General features: G+C 47.8%; 1 protein-coding gene across 25 annotated transcripts in view; it reads left to right on the forward strand.

Annotated features, from left to right (window-relative positions):
• Positions 1 to 19256, forward strand: part of DDX4 (DEAD-box helicase 4) — a 1188488-nt gene that overhangs the window by 765888 nt on the left and 403344 nt on the right. The window lies entirely within an intron of this gene.

Consider the following 19256-nt stretch of genomic DNA (forward strand, 5'->3'; position numbering starts at 1 on the left):
GTGTTTGTATTCGGATAGAATTACCCTACAGAGAGAGGGGATGTGTCTTATGTTGATTCTTCTCTATAACATGGCGGCAGGTTGCCGTGCGACTGTAGAAGAAATGCTGAGGCTGAATCGGAGAGATACTGGAGTGTTTCCCTGGGACGGTGTACCGCTGTGTGGGAGGCCTCAGTTCAGTCAATCTCGGCTGATACCACTAGTAAGTTTAACTTCGTGAGTTAGATTCCCTCACAACGGTTGGTGACGCATTCTTTTGTGGGATGCTGTCATTTTAACCGGTTTGATACCGTTCTTTTTTCCCTTTCGGTGCAGATTGTGGAAGGTGAAAAGGTAAGAGTTCTGCAGCCTTGTTAGGTTCGCAGAAGCGAATGTCGTTTTTTGTTTCTACCACATCCACCGCATGGCGCTGGGTCTATATATGGCTGGAGCCCACTCTGATGGGAACTCGTCTACTGTTCTTCAGTCAGTCCGGGAATGGACTGACATGCTGGAGTTTACAGATGATTCCCCTCACTGATTTTTCGAATAGATCTTAACGATTCCCCTCTGGAAGGGGAGGTAGTACGCGACGCCATACCAGAGTTGCATCAGGTTCAGGACATTGTCCTGCTGTCCCTGTAAAAAAAAAAAAAAAAACCCCAAAAGATTTCTACTTCCGAAAGGAGCTCCAGCACGTAAAGGTAGAAAAGGGGTTAAATGCGTTTTTCTACGCATTCAGCTTATCTGGGTTGATATCCAGGATTGTCTTTGCCATTTCACCGGAGTGATGGCAGTATGATGGGTTTCTTTCAATAGTAAGAGCCATTGTTATTCTGTACTGAGACGCTCTCCTGATTAAGGCGAGGTCAAGAAACAAGTGGTGCAAATCGTTGTTTCTCTCTGACTGTTCATCAACACAAGGAATGGCTGTTGTTCCCAATGATGCAGATGTCGGAGGTGGGTATCAGAGTAGATACTAAATGGTTGAGGTTCTGTGTTATCCTGTGGAAAGAGTTCTGAGGATCCAGAGTCGGATCAGATTTGCAGTGACAATCCATCAATATGTACCGTTGATGAAGAAGTTGGTGCGGCCTAAGATGCTTTTCGGTGAGCATGTCAACTGCCAGAGTGGTTTTCACAGGGCCAGTTGGAAATGTGGTCCGGGTCTCACCTGCACATGCTCCAGAATATAATGCTAATGGCCAGGATATTGCTCCTGTTGTGTCTGCTCAGTTCTCACCTCCTAGAGGGAAGGAGGTTTGGAATCCAGGTGTAGATCCTGGTGTATATGCATGCAGATCTCAGAGTGGGGAGCAGTCCTTGCAAGGGAAGTATTTCCAGAGGAAAAGGTCAAGCTGGGAAGTTTGTCTGCAGTAAGCTTTCTTGGATTAAGAGCTATTTTCAGAGAACATATGCTTTGTGATCTGCCGTGTTAATTCTATCGGACGACTTGACAGCTGTGGTGTAAGTAAGCCGCTAGGGCGGAACATGGGGCAAAGCGGCAATGGCAGATGCCGTAAAAGTTTTCCGCGGGGTGAAAGGACTGGTAAACGCTTTTTCTCTAACGTCCTAGTGGATGCTGGGGACTCCGTAAGGACCATGGGGAATAGACGGGCTCCGCAGGAGACAGGGCACTTTAAGAAAGAATTAGGAATACTGGTGTGCACTGGCTCCTCCCTCTATGTCCCTCCTCCAGACCTCAGTTTGAATCTGTGCCCGGACGAGCTGGGTGCACCTTAGTGAGCTCTCCTGAGCTTGCTAAATAGAAAGTTTTTTGTTAGGATTTTTTATTTTCAGAGAGATCTGCTGGCAACAGACTCTCTGCTACGTGGGACTGAGGGGAGAGAAGCAGACCTACTGACTGTGGATAGGTCATGCTTCTTAGGCTACTGGACACCATTAGCTCCAGAGGGATCGAACACGGGAACGCACCCTTGGTCGTCCGATCCCAGAGCCGCGCCGCCGTCCCCCTCGCAGAGCCAGAAGCTGGCGTGACAAGCAAGAAGACTTTGAAAGCGGTGGCAGAAGACTCCAGTCTTCATATGAGGTAGCGCACAGCACTGCAGCTGTGCGCCATTGCTCCCACATTAAACCCACACACTCCGGTCACTGTAGGGCGCAGGGGGGGGGCGCCCTGGGCAGCAATTAGAGACCTCTTGGCAAAGTGGGCATATATACAGTTTTGCACTGTATATATGCATGAGCCCCCGCCATTATTTCCCACAAAATTGCGGGACAGAAGCCCGCCGCTGAGGGGGCGGGGCTTCTTCCTCAGCACTCACCAGCGCCATTTTCTCTCCACAGCTCCGCTGAGAGGAAGCTCCCCAGGCTCTCCCCTGCATATTCACTTTAGAAAGAGGGTAAAAAGAGAGGGGGGGGGGCACATAAATTTGGCGTAAAAACAATATATACAGCAGCTACTAGGTAAACACGAAGTTACTGTGTAATTCCTGGGTCATATAGCGCTGGGGTGTGTGCTGGCATACTCTCTCTCTGTCTCTCCAAAAGGCCTTGTGGGGGTTCTGTCCTCAGAGCATCCCCTGTGTGTGTGGTGTGTCGGTACGCTTGTGTCGGCATGTTTGACGAGGAAGGCTATGTGGAAGCAGAGCAGGTACAAATGAATGTGGGATCGCCGCCGACGCCCGATTGGATGGATATGTGGAAGGTTTTAAATGATGTTAATTCCTTGCATAAAAGGTTGGATAAAGCTGAAGCCTTGGGACAGTCAGGGTCTCAACCCATGCCTGATCCTACAGCGCAGAGGCCGTCCAGTGTCGATGGCGAGGATGCAAAGTTGCAGCCTAAAATGGTTAAAGCCATCCGCTACATGATTATAGCAATGAAGGATGTATTGCACATCTCAGAGGAAAACCCAGTCCCTGACAAGAGGGTTTATATGTTTGGGGAAAAAAGGCAAGAGGTGACCTTTCCCCCTTCACATGAGTTAAATGAGTTATGTGAAAAAGCTTGGGAATCTCCAGATAGAAAAATGCAGATTTCCAAACGTTTGCTTATGGCGTATCCTTTCCCGCCAACGGACAGGTTACGCTGGGAATCCTCCCCTAGGGTAGACAAAGCTTTGACACGCTTATCTAAGAAGGTAGCCCTGCCGTCACAGGATACGGCCACCCTAAAGGATCCTGCGGATAGAAAGCAGGAATGTGTCCTGAAGTCTGTTTATACACATTTAGGTACCCTACTAAGGCCGGCAATTGCGTCGGCCTGGATGTGTAGTGCTGTAGCAGCATGAACAGATACCTTATCTGAGGAACTTGATACCTTGGACAAGGATACTATATTACTGATACTGGGGCATATTAAAGACGCTGTCCTATATATGAGAGATGCCCAGAGAGACATTTGCCTACTGGGCTCTAGAATAAATGCAATGTCGATTTCTGCCAGAAGGATACTGTGGACTCGGCAATGGACAGGTGATGCCGACTCAAAAAAGCACATGGAGGTTTTACCTTATAAGGGTGAGGAATTGTTTGGGGACGGTCTCTCGGACCTAGTTTCCACAGCTACGGCTGGGAAGTAAATTTTTTTGCCATATATTCCATCACAACCTAAGAAAGCACCGTATTACCAAATGCAGTCCTTTCGATCACAAAGAGGCTAGAAAGTCTGAGGTGCGTCCTTTCTTGCCAGAGGCAGGGGTAGAGGAAAGAAGCTGCACAATACAGCTTGTTCCCAGGAACAGAAGTCCTCCCCGGCTTCCACTAAATCCACCGCATGACGCTGGGGCTCCACAGGTGGAGCCAGGAGCTGTGGGGGCGCTTCTCCGAAATTTCAGCCACCAGTGGGTTCGCTCACGGGTAGATCCCTGGGCTATACAGATTGTATCTCAGGGATACAAGCTGGAATTCGAAGTGATGCCCCCTCACCGTTGCCTCAAATCGGCCCTGCCAGCTTCCCCCATAGAAAGGGAAATAGTGTTAGCGGCAATTCACAAATTATATCTCCAGCAGGTGGTGGTAAAGGTTCCTCTCCTTCAACAGGGAAGGGGTTACTATTCCACAATGTTTGTGGTACCGAAACCGGACGGTTTGGTCAGACCCATATTGAATTTAAAATCCCTGAACATTTACCTGAAAAGGTTCAAGTTCAAGATGGAATCGCTCAGAGCGGTCATAGCAAGCCTGGAAGAGGGGGATTTTATGGTGTCTCTGGACATAAAGGATGCTTACCTGCATGTCCCCATTTATCCACCTCATCAGGAGTACCTCAGATTTGTGGTACAGGACTGTCATTACCAATTCTAGACGTTGCCGTTTGGTCTGTCCACGGCACCGAGAATATTTACCAAGGTAATGGCGGAAATGATGGTGCTTCTGCGAAAGCAAGGAGTCACAATTATCCCATACTTGGACGATCTCCTCATAAAGGCGAGGTCCAGAGAGCAGTTGCTGATCAGCGTAGCACACTCTCGGGAAGTGTTGCAACAGCACGGCTGGATTCTGAATATTCCAAAGTCGCAGCTGATTCCTACGACGCGTCAGCCCTTCCTGGGCATGATTCTGGACAGGAGAAGGTGTTTCTCCCGGCGCAGAAGGCTCAGGAGCTCGTGACTCTGGTCCGAGACCTCTTAAAACCAAAACAGGTGTCGGTGCATCAATGCAGGCGAGTCCTGGGAAAGATGGTGGCGTCATACGAAGCCATTCCCTTCGGCAGGTTCCATACGAGGACCTTTCAGTGGGATCTGTTGGACAAGTGGTCCGGATCGCATCTTCAGATGCAGCGGCTGATCACCCTATCCCCCAGGGCCAGGGTGTCTCTTCTGTGGTGGCTGCAGAGTGCTCACCTTCTCGAGGGCCGCAGGTTCGGCATTCAGGACTGGGTCCTGGTGACCACGGAGGCAAGCCTCCGAGGGTGGGGGGCAGTCACTCAGGGAAGAAATTTCCAAGGTCTGTGGTCAAGTCAGGAGACTTGTCTGCACATCAATATCCTGGAACTAAGGGCCATATACAACGCCCTAAGTCAAGCGGAGCCTCTGCTTCGCAACCAACCGGTGCTGATTCAGTCAGACAACATCACCGCAGTGGCTCATGTAAACCGCCAAGGCGGCACAAGGAGCAGGGTGGAGATGGCGGAAGCCACCAGAATTCTTCGGAGAATCACGTAAAAGCACGGTCAGCAGGGTTCCTTCTGGGAGTGGACAACTGGGAAGCAGACTTCCTCAGCAGGCACGACCTACACCCGGGAGAGTGGGGACTTCATCAAGAAGTCTTCACACAGATTACAAGTCTTTGGGAACTGCCACAGGTGGACATGATGGCATCCCGCCTCAACAAAAAGCTACAAATGTATTGCGCCAGGTCAAGAGACCCTCAGGCGATAGCTGTGGACGCACTAGTGACACCGTGGGTGTTCCAGTCATTTGTGTTTCCGCCTCTTCCTCTCATACCCAAGGTGCTGAGAATCGTAAGAAAAAGAGGAGTGAGAACTATACTCATTGTTCCGGATTGGCCAAGAAGGACTTGGTACCCGGAACTGCAAGAAATGCTCACAGAGGACCCATGGCCTCTGCCTCTCAGACAGGATCTGTTGCAACAGGGGCCCTGTCTGTTCCAAGACTTACCGCGGCTGCGTTTGACGGCATGGCGGTTGAACGCCGGATCCTAGCGGAAAAAGGCATTCCGGATGAAGTTATTCCTACGCTAATAAAGGCTAGGAAGGACGTGACCGCTAAACATTATCACCGTATATGGCGAAAACATGTTGCTTGGTATGAGGCGAGGAATGCCCCTACAGAGGAATTCCAGCTGGGCCGTTTCCTTCACTTCCTACGGTCGGGAGTGACTATGGGCTTAAAATTGGGGTCCATTAAGGTCCAGATTTCGGCCGTATCAATTTTCTTTCAGAAGGAACTGGCTTCTCTTCCTGAAGTTCAGACGTTTGTAAAGGGAGTGCTGCATATTCAGCCCCTTTTTGTGCCACCAGTGGCACCTTGGGATCTTAACGTGGTGTTGAGTTTCCTGAAATCTCACTGGTTTGAGCCACTTAAAACCGTGGCGTTAAAATATCTCACGTGGAAGGTGGTCATGCTATTGGCCTTAGCTTCGGCCAGGCGTGTGTCAGAATTGGCGGCTTTGTCACATAAAAGCCCCTATCTGGTTTTCCATATGGACAGGGCAGAATTACGGACTCGTCCGCAATTTCTGCCAAAAGTGGTGTCATCTTTTCATTTGAACCAACCTATTGTGGTGCCTGCGGCTACTTGTGACTTGGAGGATTCCAAGTTACTGGATGTAGTCAGGGCTTTGAAGGTTTATGTAGCCAGAGCGGCTGGAGTCAGGAAAACTGAGTCGCTGTTTATCCTGTATGCATCCAACAAGCTGGGTGCTCCTGCTTCAAAGCAAACTATTGCTCGCTGGATCTGTAACACGATTCAGCAGGCTCATTCTGCGGCTGGCTTGCCGCTTCCAAAATCAGTACAAGACCACTCCACAAGGAAGGTGGGCTCTTCTTGGGCGGCTGCCCGAGGGGTCTCGGCATTAGTTTTGCCGAGCTGCTACTTGGTCGGGTTCAAACACTTTTGCAAAGTTCTACCAGTTTGATACCCTGGCTGAGGAGGACCTTGTGTTTGCTCATTCAGTGCTGCAGAGTCATCCGCACTCTCCCGCCCGTTTGGCTGCTTTGGTATAATCCCCATGGTCCTTACGGTATAATCCCCATGGTCCTTACGGAGTCCCCAGCATCCACTAGGACGTTAGAGAAAATAAGATTTTACTTACCGGTAAATCTATTTCTCGTAGTCCGTAGTGGATGCTGGGCGCCCGTCCAAAGTGCGGACTTCTTCTGCAATACTTTTATATAGTTATTGCTTAAATAAGTGTTATGTTATGGTTACATCAGGTTTGTCTGATGCTCTGTTGTTCATACTGTTAACTGGGTAAGGTTATCACGAGTTATACGGTGTGATTGGTGTGGCTGGTATGAGTCTTACCCTGGATTCCAAAATCCTTTCCTTGTACTGTCAGCTCTTCCGGGCACAGTTTCCTTAACTGAGGTCTGGAGGAGGGACATAGAGGGAGGAGCCAGTGCACACCAGTATTCCTAATTCTTAAAGTGCCCATGTCTCCTGCGAAGCCGGTCTATTCCCCATGGTCCATACGGAGTCCCCAGCATCCACTACGGACTACGAGAAATAGATTTACCGGGGGGGTGGGGGGGGAGGTGGTAAGTCTATGGATTTCCTCTTACTAGAGGGGTCTGTACACAGCTACACTGCTTTTAGTGGAGACTACAAAAAGTGTGTTGATGCACCGAACAGACACTGGTGCGACAGCGCTACGCTCTAGGGATCATAGGCGCCAGGACTAGGTAGAGGCCGCGATCCTTAGAATTTAAGTCAGCAGGGGGATTCAGACGCTCTCCTGGCCGCCGCTCCTCTGAGTTCATGACCAGTTTCTGCGCGTCTCCCGTCCATGAACTGAATGACCTCACTTCCGTCTCAGACGCTACCACGAGGGTACTCGGTCGCAGCTTAGACGCTACGGTTGTGTACACTAGAGATCCGCCTAGACCGAGTTGGAGGCCTTAGCGTCTGCATACACGTGGAAGTCAGTGAGCGTCCGTGTCTTGCATCAGTTATCAGAACGGCAGTGTACACCAGTAGCGTCTGAATCCACTCAGCGTCTTGCGAGCGTATTTGTTTGGATATGGAATTGTGGTGAGTCTCCCTGTATCCCGCTCTATGGTGGAAGGGTATACAGTACTAAAAATTCTCTACTTGATAGTATGAATTAATTTTAGTACATATTGCATATGAGATCTGTATATTACTGTTTCTGCATGTTCTGTTTTTAACTGGTTCTTTTCAAACATAAGTACAATTTTCCTACTTACTTGTAAGTTGTAATGGGGGTTGTATACTCGTATGACAATGTTAAATGCCTTAACATGTGATTGACTGCTAGTATGTGTGCTGACTTTTCTATAAGAAAAAAGTCGCCAGTCCTGTTCTGACCCTCAATTCAGGTGCACGGTTGTGGTCAGATTGATCTCACTTCTATATATCCATATATAGGTGATTTTCAGTCACAAATTGTGTAGTCATTAACAGATTACCATGTCTGTGAGTGGCAAAAGTGACGAGAATTTATCAGGCACTCCTACATCCCTAAGATGCTTATCTTGTAAAACAGGGTTAATTGGTATGAACCAGTTGGTCACTTATGAGGGGTTGTGTGCGAACTGTTTTGCTTTTCAGCAAAGTAAAAAACAGAAGTTGGTTCAACCACCAACAGAGCCACCATGGAATATGTTCGCAAAGACTTTGTCTTCAATAGCGGACAGGTTAACTCTGGCAGCACCACCCCAGGGGTTAGGTTACACTATTAACCCATACATGCAACTCCCTTCCTACGGCTTGGTTCCAGTAGCCTCTACAAGTAACCAAGGGACAGGTAAGACTAAGACAGATGCGTCCATGTGGCAGACTACACAAGATGATACAACAGATGATGATACAGTATATTCAAATACTCCGTATGATGATCAGTCGCAGAGTTTTAGTTCAGAGGATGTAGCTGAACTTATTGACACTGTGAAGGCTGTTCTCTCTTTGGAAGAGCCAGCCAAAACAGTGTCAAAGTCTAAAGCACCTGTGTTGAAACGAACAATGTCAATTAAAACTGAATTCCCAGCGTCAGATGAGCTGACGGAAATGATAGAAGAATCTTGGGCGACGCCCAGTAAAAAGTATAAGGTTCCGAATGGGATTCTTATTATCCATTTCCAGCTGCGGATTGTTCGAAAAGAGAAGTTCCTCCAAAAGTAGATGCACATGTACTGCGACTTGTGCATAAATCTGCTTTACCACTGTCATCTAACTCACTAAATGATGTCACTGACAGAAGGGTAGATAGCTTTTTGAAAAATGTATTTTCTCTAGTAGGAGCAGTGGTAAGATCTGCTATAGCTTCGGCCTGGATAGCAAAGGCAATGGGCGAATGGATAGAGGAACTAGAGAATATGGCCTCTCTTCTCCTAATAGGGAACAAGAGTATCATTTAAGCCGTTTAAGACAATCTGCCTAATACTTGGAAGAATCAGCAATTGATATGTATGCAGTTGCTTCTTAAGCTTCAGCCTTGACAATAGCCGCTCGTAGAGCAGTTTGGCTGTGTACCTGGAAAGCAGATGCGGAATCCAAGAAAGAATTGGAAGCATTGCCTTTCATTGGTAATATATTGTTTGGAAAACGATTGTCCGATATTCTAGAATCGGAGGCTGAATCAAAGAAGGTCAGATTTCCGGCTAGTTATAACCCGAAGTCTAAGGGTTCAAAGTTTCGCCCATTTCGATGGCAAAGCAAAAGCTAAGGAGGAGTCTAAGCAACCCCAGTACAGTAGTTCGGCCAGGGGTAGGAAGCAATGGGCTAGTAGAAAGCCAGCTTCCAAGCCTGAACAGAAACCATCGGCCTGAAGAGACGGGCCTCCGCCTGGAGGATTCCAGGGTTGGCGGCCGACTCCTTCATTTTTCACACATATGGCAACAGTCGACAACAGATGCTTGGGTGCAGAAGGTGGTATCTCAGGGTTATGGGTTCCCATTCAGGCGACAGCCTCCTCAAAGATTTTTATGCACCAGCCCGTCTCGTATAGATTCGAAGGCCAATGCCCTGCAAGAAGCAGTCCAAAAATTACTGCAGACAGGTGTGATTGTCCCAGTACTTCCATCACAAAGGGGACAGGGGTTTTACTCCAATCTATTTTTGATCCAGAAGCCAAATGGGTAATTTCGACCAATTCTCAATCTGAAAATGTTAAACAAATACATTTGGATCCCAAGGTTCCACATGGAGACATTACGCTCCATAATGTTGGCTATGGAACCAGAAGATTACATGGTATCTTTGGATGTACAGGATGCTTACCTACATGTGCCTATAGCACGGTCTCGTCAGTGCTACCTCAGGTTTGCCATCCTTCAGGAACATTTTCAGTTCCAAGCCTTGCCCTTTGGGCTAGCAACAGCACCCAGGGTATTTACCAAGATTATGGTGGTTATGGCATCTTATTTCCGCAAGTAGGGGATAAGCATATTCCCATACCTCAATGACCTGTTAATCCTGGCATATTCGCAGGAGTTACTTTTGAGCCATCTTCAAGAGACAATAGTTTGTTTACAGAGACACGGGTGGCTCATAAATTGGGAAATGTCGTCTCTGAATCCGTCAGAGCAGATGGTTCCTTTTGGGGCCATATTGGATTCAGACCTACAGAGTTTTCTTACCAGAGAAAAAGATGGTCAAGGTGCAGGTCATGCACACCCAGACAATGTCAGTCCATGCAGCAATGCGACTGTTGGGTCTGATGGTATCAACCTCGACATGGTGGAATATGTGCAATTCCACTCCAGACCTTTACAGCAACTTATTCTGACCAAATGGAACGGAAATCATCAGACGATAAAAAAAGCAGATGATAAAGTTTCCAGTTAATGTAAAAAGGTCTCTAGCGTGGTGGCTACAGACAGACCATTTAAACAAAGGGAGACTCTTTTGGATAAGAGTGGCAAGTCCTGACAACAGATGCCAGTCTGCAAGGCTGGAGTGCGGTACTCGGGAGCCTTTGGTTCCAGGGAAAATGGACCGTAAGGGAAAGTCTCCTGCCAATAAATCTGTTGGAAATAAGGGCCATTTATATGGCTCTAGTTCAGGCAAAGGACAGTCTGCGAGGAAGACCAGTCCAGATACGCTCAGACAATGCAACAGCAGTAGCGTACCTCAATCATCAAGGAGGAACTCACAGCAAAAGATTGATGGAGGAAGTAACTCCCATTCTAAGATGGGCAGAACTCCATCTCCCAGCATTGTCGGCAGTATTTGTCCCAGGTGTACTGAACTGGGAAGCGGATTTTCTCAGTCGACACACCATTCAGGAAACCGAATGGGTATTACACCCACAAGTGTTTCAGACAATAGTGAACAGATGGGGTCTACCGGAGATGGACCTCATGGCGTCTCGTCTAAACAACAAAGTTCTGAAGTACGGATCGAGAACAAAGGATCCCGTAGCGGTCCTTGTAGACGCACTGTCGGTAGAATGGAAATTTCATTTGGCGTATCTGCTCCCTCCAATGTCTGTTACCCAGAGTACTGAGAAAAATAAAGAAAGCAAAGGGAGCAATAATGCTAATAGCTCCAGCTTGGCCAAGAAGGCATTGGTACACAGATCTACTGAGAATGTCCATGGAAGCACCAATACTGCTCCCTCAACGTCCAGATCTGCTAATGCAGGGTCCTTGTTGTCACAGTCATCTGGATCGTCTGTCTTTGACGGTGTGGCTGTTGAAACCTCTATCCTAGAAGCTAGAGGATTTTCAAAACCAGTAATTCAAACTATGCTTAAAGCAATAAAGCCTTCTTCAGCTCGTGTGTATCATAGAATATGGCAAGCATATATTCATTGGTATACTAGAAAAAGTTTGAATCCAAGATCTTTTAAAGTATCCAGGATTTTGGATTTCCTTCAAGCGGTATTGGATGAAGGTTTGAAAGGAGCTTCCTTGAGAGTTCAAGTATCAGCGTTAACTGTATGGGTTCATCGAAAGATTGCTGATTTAAAGGATGTACGTTCTTTCTTTCAGGGAGTTGTACATATTCAACCTCCATTTGTTCCTCCTGCAGCTCCCTGGGATTTGAATTTAGTTCTTAAATTCCTCCAGGGACCTCCGTTTGAACCACTTAAGAGAGCAGATCTTAAATGGTTAACGGCTAAAGTACTTTTTCTACTGGCAATGGCGTCAGCCAGAAGAGTGTCAGATTTAGGAGCGTTATCGTGTAAGTCTCCTTTCCTAACTTTTTTTTCCAGACAGAGCAGTTCTCAGAACTAGATCTGGTTATCTTCCGAAGGTGGTGTCAAAGTTTCACCTTAATGAAGAGATTGTAGTCCCAGCTTTTCAGGTATCGGGACTTTCTGCGGGAGAAGCGTCGCTGGACGTAGTCCGAGCATTAAGAATCTACGTAGCTCGTACTAGTGCCATCAGAAAAACAGATTCTCTCTTCATCCTCTACGGATTTCATAGAAGAGGATGGCCTGCTAGTAAACAGACGCTGGCAAGATGGCTCAGAATGGTAATTTCAGAAGCTTATTCTCATGCAGATCTCCCTACTCCGGCTAATGTCTCTGCTCACTCTACACGTAAGGTAGGTCCTTCATGGGCAGCACAACAGGGTGCTTCAGCAGAACAGATATGTAGGGCAGCCACATGGTCTTCCATAAACACATTCATTAGACATTATACCTTGGATACTTTTGCCTCTCATGACGCAGACTTCGGGCGAAAGGTCCTCCTGTGGATTTCCTGTGAACCCAGCCAGAGAAATAGACGTTATGGTAAGAACTTACCGTTGATAATGTAATTTCTCTTATGTCCACAGGTATCCACAGGGGTCCCACCCTGAAGCACCTGATTTGAGGATCTTGACAATCACTAAACCTCTTCCCTCTTGTATGGAAGGGTGTGCATGTGTGTTCTTATTGCCTGAATAGGTTTCTACCTGATGCTCCTGCTTAATCGATGTGGAAAGAACTAATTTGACTGAGTCAGTGGGCGGGATTATATGGTGAAGCCCCGATGCATCCTGGGAGGCCAGAAAGCTTGTGACCGTTTGGTGCCATTTCCGCTGTTGCTCCGGCATATCCCAATGTTATCTTGTGGATACCTGTGGACGTAAGAGAAATCACGTTATCAACGGTTAGTTCTTACCATAACGTCTATATCCTCTAAGACCAGAATCTCACTCCTGTGACGGCTGCACAGCTCTCACCGCCTAGAGGGACGCAGTGCTGGGATCCAGGACTGGATCCTAGTAACCACGGAAGCGAGTCTCCGAGGCTGAGGAGCAGTCACACAGGGGGAAACCTTCCAGGGAAAATGGTCAAGCCAGGAAGTTTGTTTACACATAAACGTTCTAGGGTTAAGAGCCTTTTACAACTGCCTTCTTCAAGCGGAACGTCTTCTTCGCAACCTGCCCGTCCTAATACAGTCGGACAACTTAACAGCAGTAGCGCACATAAACCGCCAGGGCAGAACAAAGAGCAGGGCGGCAATGGCAGAGACCACAAAAGTTCTTCACTGGGCGGAAAGACATACAAGCGCTCTGTCAGCAATATTTATTCCAGGAGTGGACAACTGGGAAGCAGACTTCCTCAGCAGACACGATCTCCATCCAGGAGAGTGGGGTCTTCATCAAGAGGTCTTCACAGAAGTGACAAGTCTTTGGGGAATTCCTCAAATAGACATGATGGTGTCTCGCCTCAACAAGAAACTTCAGAGATATTGTTCCAGGTCGAGGGACCCTCAAGCAATAGCAGTGGACGCATTGGTGACACCATGGGTGTTTCAATCGGTGTACGTGTTCCCTCCACTTCCACTCATTCCAAAGGTGCTAAAGATCATAAGAAGAACAAAGGTTCAGGCGATCCTTATTGTTCCAGACTGGCCAAGGAGGGCTTGGTATCCAGATTTTCAGGAATTACTCATAAGAGGTCCCTGGCCTCTTCCTCTACGAGAGGATCTGTTACAGCAGGGGCCGTGCGTATATCACGACTTACCGTGGCTACGTTTGACGGCTTGGCGGTTGAACGCCGGATCCTAGCCCGAAAGGGTATTCCTAGTGAAGTCATTCCCACACTTTTCCAGGCTAGAAAAGGAGTAACGACTAAACATTATCAACTCATTTGGAGAAAATGTGTCTCTGTGTGAATCCAAGAAGGCTCATATTGAAGAATTTCAGCTATAGCGTTTTCTCCATTTCTTGCAAGCAGGTGTGGATGCGGGCCTAAAGTTAGGCCCGATTAAAGTACAAATTTCGTCCGTATCGGTTTTCTTTCAAAAACAATTTGCCTCCCTTCCAGAAGTTCAGAATTTCGTGAAAGGAGTTTTGCACATCTAACCTCCATTTGTGCCCCCAGTGGCACCATGGGATCTTAACGTGGTGTTGCATTTCCTTCAGTCACATTGGTTTGAACCTTTACAGAAGGTAAAGTTGAAATTTCTCGCTTGGAAAGTTGTCATGCTGTTGGCCTTAGCATCCGCAAGGCGGGTGTCTGAGTTAGCGGCTTTGTCTCACAAGAGTCCTTATTTGATCTTCCATGAAGATAGAGCGGAGTTGAGGACTCGTCAACAATTTCTGCCGAAGGTGGTTTCATCGTTCCACATGAACCAGCCTATTGTGGTACCGGTGGCTACTGACGCCTTCGCGGAGCCCAAATCTCTCATGTTGTCAGGGCCTTAAAGATTTATGTCACCAGAACGGCTCAACTTAGGAAAAAGGAAGCTCTGTTTGTCCGGTATGCGGCCAACAAGATTGGGACGCATGCTTCCAAGCAGACTATTGTGCGCTGGATCTGTAATACGATTCAGCATGCTCATTCTACGGCTGGATTGCGGTTACCGAGATCGGTGAAGGCCCATTCTACCAGAAAGGTGGGCTCATCCTGGGCGGCTGCCCAGGGGGTCTCGGCATTACAACTCTGCCGAGCTGCTACTTGGTCGGGTTCAAACACTTTTTCGAAATTTTACAAGTTTGATACCCTGGCTGATGAGGACCTCATGTTTGGTCAATCGGTGCTGCAGAGTCATCTGCACTCTCCCGCACGTTCTAGAGCTTTGGTTTAAACCCCATGGTTCTTGAAGTGTCCCCAGCATCCTCTAGGACGTATGAGAAAATAGAATTTGAATACCTACCGGTAAATCCTTTTCTCTTAGTCCGTAGAGGATGCTGGGCGCCTGTCCCATTGCGGACTCTGTCTGCAGTTATTTGTTATTAGTTATGTTTACACACAGGTTGTGTTTCTGTTTTAGTCAGCGTGTTGCTGACATGGTTCATGCTGTTGACTGGAATTCTGTTAAATGCCATGTTGTACGCCGTGTTTGTGATGTGAGCTGGTATGTATCTCACCTTAGTTTAACAATAAATCCTTTTCCTCGAAATGTCCGTCTCCCTGGGCACAGTTCCTATAGCTGGAGTCTGGAGGAGGGGCATAGAGGGAGGAGCCAGTTCACACCCATTCAAAGTCTTAAAGTGCCCATGTCTCCTGCGATCCCGTCTATACCCCATGGTTCTTGAAGTGTCCCCAGAATCCTCTACGGACTAAGAGAAAAGGATTTACCGGTAGGTATTAAAATCCTATTTATCCTTTTCCAGCAGAGGTCTGTTTAAAAAGGGAGGTAGCGCCTAAGGTAGATAAGCACATGATTCGATTAGTGCGAAAATCTATATTGCCTTTGCCATCAACCTCTTTAAATGATGTCACGGATAGGAGAGTGGATGGTTTTCTAAAATCCATATTTTCCCTGTCTTTAGCAGTCATAAGGCCAGCTATGGCTTCAGCTTGGATAGCAAAGGCAGTGGCTGCTTGGGCTGATGCATTGGAAAGTGATTTTTCAGCAGCTTCTAGAGAGCAAAAATCTTATATAGCCCATATTAAACAAGCGGCAGTATTCTTGGAAGAAGCTGCATTAAATATTGTTACTATTGCTTCTAGGGCATCAGCCTGAACAATAGCTGCTCGCAGAGCGCTTTGGTTACGTACTTGGAAAGCTGATTCAGAATCTAAGGTGGTTTTGGAATCTTTGCATTTCTCTGAAAATATTCTGTTTTGTAAAGAATTGACAGATATTCTGGAGTCAGAAGCAGACTCCAAGAAGGTCAAGTTTACTTCCACATATAACCCCAGACCTAGGGGTCCGGTTTTCCGGCCCTTTCGGTTTCAAGGAAAACCAAAGGGAAACAGTGATCGTAAGCAGCCCCAATACAGTAAGTTTGGTAAGTCAAAAAAGCATTGGGCTACCAGATGGCCAGCTTCTAAACCAGAAGATAAGCCATCAGCCTGATGGTGCGGGCCTCCACCTGGGGGATCCCAGGGTGGGGGGCCGACTACTTCAGTTTGCACACATCTGGCGACAATCTACAACAGATTCCTGGGAGCAAGAAGCGGTATCTCTAGGTTATGTTTTTCCCTTCAAAAAGCATCCTCCTCGAAGGTTCTTCTGCACCAGCTTGTCTTGGGCAGGGTTTTGCAAGAAGCAGTTCAGAAATTACTTCAGTCAGGAGTAGTCATTCCAGTACCCCCGACACAATGGGGACAGGGTTTTTACTCCAACCTGTTTTTGGTCCAAAAGCCAAATGGGTCTTTTTGTCCCTTTCTCAAAATGCTAAACAAGTATATTTGGGTACCGAGGTTCCACTTGGAGACATTACGTTCCATAGTTTTGGCCGTGGAGCCAGGGGATTATATGGTATCCTAGGGTATTAAGGATGCTTACCTACATGTTCCTATAGCACTGTCTCAGCGTTATCTCAGGTTTGCTATCCTCCAGCAGCATTTCCAGTTCCATGCCCTACCCTTTGGGTTAGTCACAGCCCCAAGAGTTTTTACCAAGATTATGGTGGTTATGGAAGATTATTTCCGCAAGCAGGGGTAAGTATTTTTCCATACCTAGACGACCTTTTAATCCTGGCACAATCACAGGTATTGCTCCTGTGCCATCTCCAACAGACAACAACATGTCTGCAGAGGCACAGGTGGCTCATAAATTGGGCAAAATCATCTTTGTTGCAGTCACAACGTATGACTCACTTGGGGGCTGTAATGGATTCAGGTCTGCAGAAAGCATTAGGACTTGTTACACAGTCAGAGGGTATCCATTCACGCAGCCGTGCGAGTGATGGGGTTGATGGTGTCAACGTTCGACATGGTGGAGTATGCACAATTCCACTCGAGACCTCTGCAGCGTCTGGTTCTGGTCCGATGGAATGGAGTACATCAGACAATAAAGAAACAGACAATGGTACTTCCAGTAAAGGTAACAAAGTCATTAGCCTGGTAGCTTCAGACATCCCATCTAGACAAAGGGAGACTTCTTTGGCATCTGTCAGGATCTCCCAATTGGATACCGAGTCTTCAGGGCTTGGGAGCAGTGTCCGGACAATTATGGTTCCAGGGACAATGGACAAGAGAAGAAAGTTGCCTGCCAATAAACCTATTAGAACTTCGGGCCATATACATGACACTGATTCAGGCAAAGGACCTTCTTCAGGGAAAACCAGTCCAGATCTGCTCGGACAATGCAACGGCTGTAGCGTACCTCAACCATCCGGGAGGAACTCGCAGCCAAAAAGCAAAAGTAGTCAAGTCACGTACTAAAGTAAGCAGTACTCCATCTTCCAGCTTTGTCCGCAGTGTTCGTTCCTGGAGTCCTAAACTGGGAAGCGGACTTACTCAGTCGAAACACCTATGGTGGCCAGTCCCGCGATTGGCGGGATCCCGGGATTTAGGGCCAAAAATGGCTGGGATTTTATCCCGGGATTGGAAGCTCCAATCCAGTGGATTGAGGGATAGGCGTTGAGCATCCACAGGACGCTCAGATGCTACCTAGCTTACTCCTTCCGGGTCCCCAGCGCAGCGTGAGAGGTCACGCTGCGCTGTCAGCCGCTGCTGGGAGCCACCAGCAGCGATCAAAGGCTGTTCCTTGCCGGCCCCCGGTATATGGTGAGTTATATGTGCGGGGCGAGGGGGCGGCCACCTAGCTAAAAGCCAATTCTGGGTATCCCGGGATTGGCCATTTTTCAATCCCGATACCCGAGATTGAAAAAATGGCCTGGGATTGGCTTCCCTAGACACACCATTCAATCAAACGAATGGGCAACCCGGAGGTCTTTCAGACTCTAGTAAACAAATGGGGGTTGCCAGAGAGAGATCTCATGGCATCCCGTCTGAACAACAAAATGCCCGTATACGGGTCAAGAACAAAGGATCCCGGAGCGATCTTTGTGGACGCTTTGTCTGTGAAATTGGACTTTCATCTGGCTTATCTGTTTCCTCCGATCACCCTGTTGCCCAGGGTGGTGAGGAAAATAAAGCAAGCAAAGGGTGCTGTGATTCTAATAGCTCCAGCTTGGCCCAAAAGGCATTGGTACACAGATCTGCAGAGAATGCCGATGGATGCTCCCTTTCTGCTCCCTCAACATCCAGATGTACTGATGCAGGGTCCCTGTTATCACAACATCTGGATCGACTGTCTTTGACGGCATGGCTCTTGAAACATCTATCCTAAAGTCAAGAGGGTTCTCTAAACAGGTGATTCAAACAATGCTCGGAGCAAGGAAACCTTCCTCCGCTCATATTTATCACTGAATATGGCAGACCTATATTCATAGGTGCGGTGAAGGAGGTATGGGCCTGAAATATTTTAGTTTCCAGAGTCCTAGCATTCCTTCAGGCAGGAATGGGTAAAGGTTTGAAGGTGGCTTCCTTGAGAGTGCAGGTATCTGCATTGACTGACTGTATGGTTCCAATAGAAAATAGCCAATTTGCAGTATGGGGGTAATTCCAAGTTGATCGCAGCAGGAATTTCTCTAACGTCCTAGTGGATGCTGGGAACTCCGTAAGGACCATGGGGAATAGCGGGCTCCGAAGGAGGCTGGGCACTCTAGAAAGATTTATGACTACCTGGTGTGCACTGGCTCCTCCCACTATAACCCTCCTCCAAGCCTCAGTTAGATTTCGTGCCCGGCCGAGGTTGGATGCACACTAGGGGCTCTCCTGAGCCCTTAGAAAGAAAGTATAGTTAGGTTTTTTATTTTCAGTGAGACCTGCTGGCAACAGGCTCACTGCAGTGAGGGACTAAGGGGAGAAGAAGCGAACTCGCCTGCTTGCAGCCGGATTGGGCTTCTTGGGCTACTGGACACCATTCGCTCCAGAGGGATCGACCGCAGGCCCAGTCCTTGGTGTTCGGTCCCGGAGCCGCGCCGCCGTCCCCCTTACAGAGCCAGAAGCAAGAAGAGGTCCGGAAAAACGGCGGCAGAAGACATCAGTCTTCACCAAGGTAGCACACAGCACTGCAGCTGTGCGCCATTGCTCCTCATGCACACTTCACACTCCGGTCACTGAGGGTGCAGGGCGCTTCGGGGGGGCGCCCTGAGCAGCAATAATAACACCTTGGCTGGCAAAAATACCACAATATATAGCCCCAGAGGCTATATATGTGGTAAATACCCCTGCCAGAATCCAGAAAAAAGCGGGAGAATAGGCCGCGGAAAAGGGGCGGAGCTATCTCCCTCAGACACACTGGCGCCATTTCTCCTTCACAGATCCGCTGGAAGGAAGCTCCCTGGCTCTCCCCTGCAGTCTACACTACAGAACAGGGTAAAAACAGAGAGGGGGGGCACTAAATTTAGGCGCTATATATATATATATATATATATATATATATATATATATATATATATATATATATATATATATATATATATA

The sequence above is a fragment of the Pseudophryne corroboree genome, chromosome 1, assembly GCF_028390025.1.
Source record: "Pseudophryne corroboree isolate aPseCor3 chromosome 1, aPseCor3.hap2, whole genome shotgun sequence".
Classification (NCBI taxonomy): Eukaryota; Metazoa; Chordata; class Amphibia; order Anura; family Myobatrachidae; genus Pseudophryne; species Pseudophryne corroboree.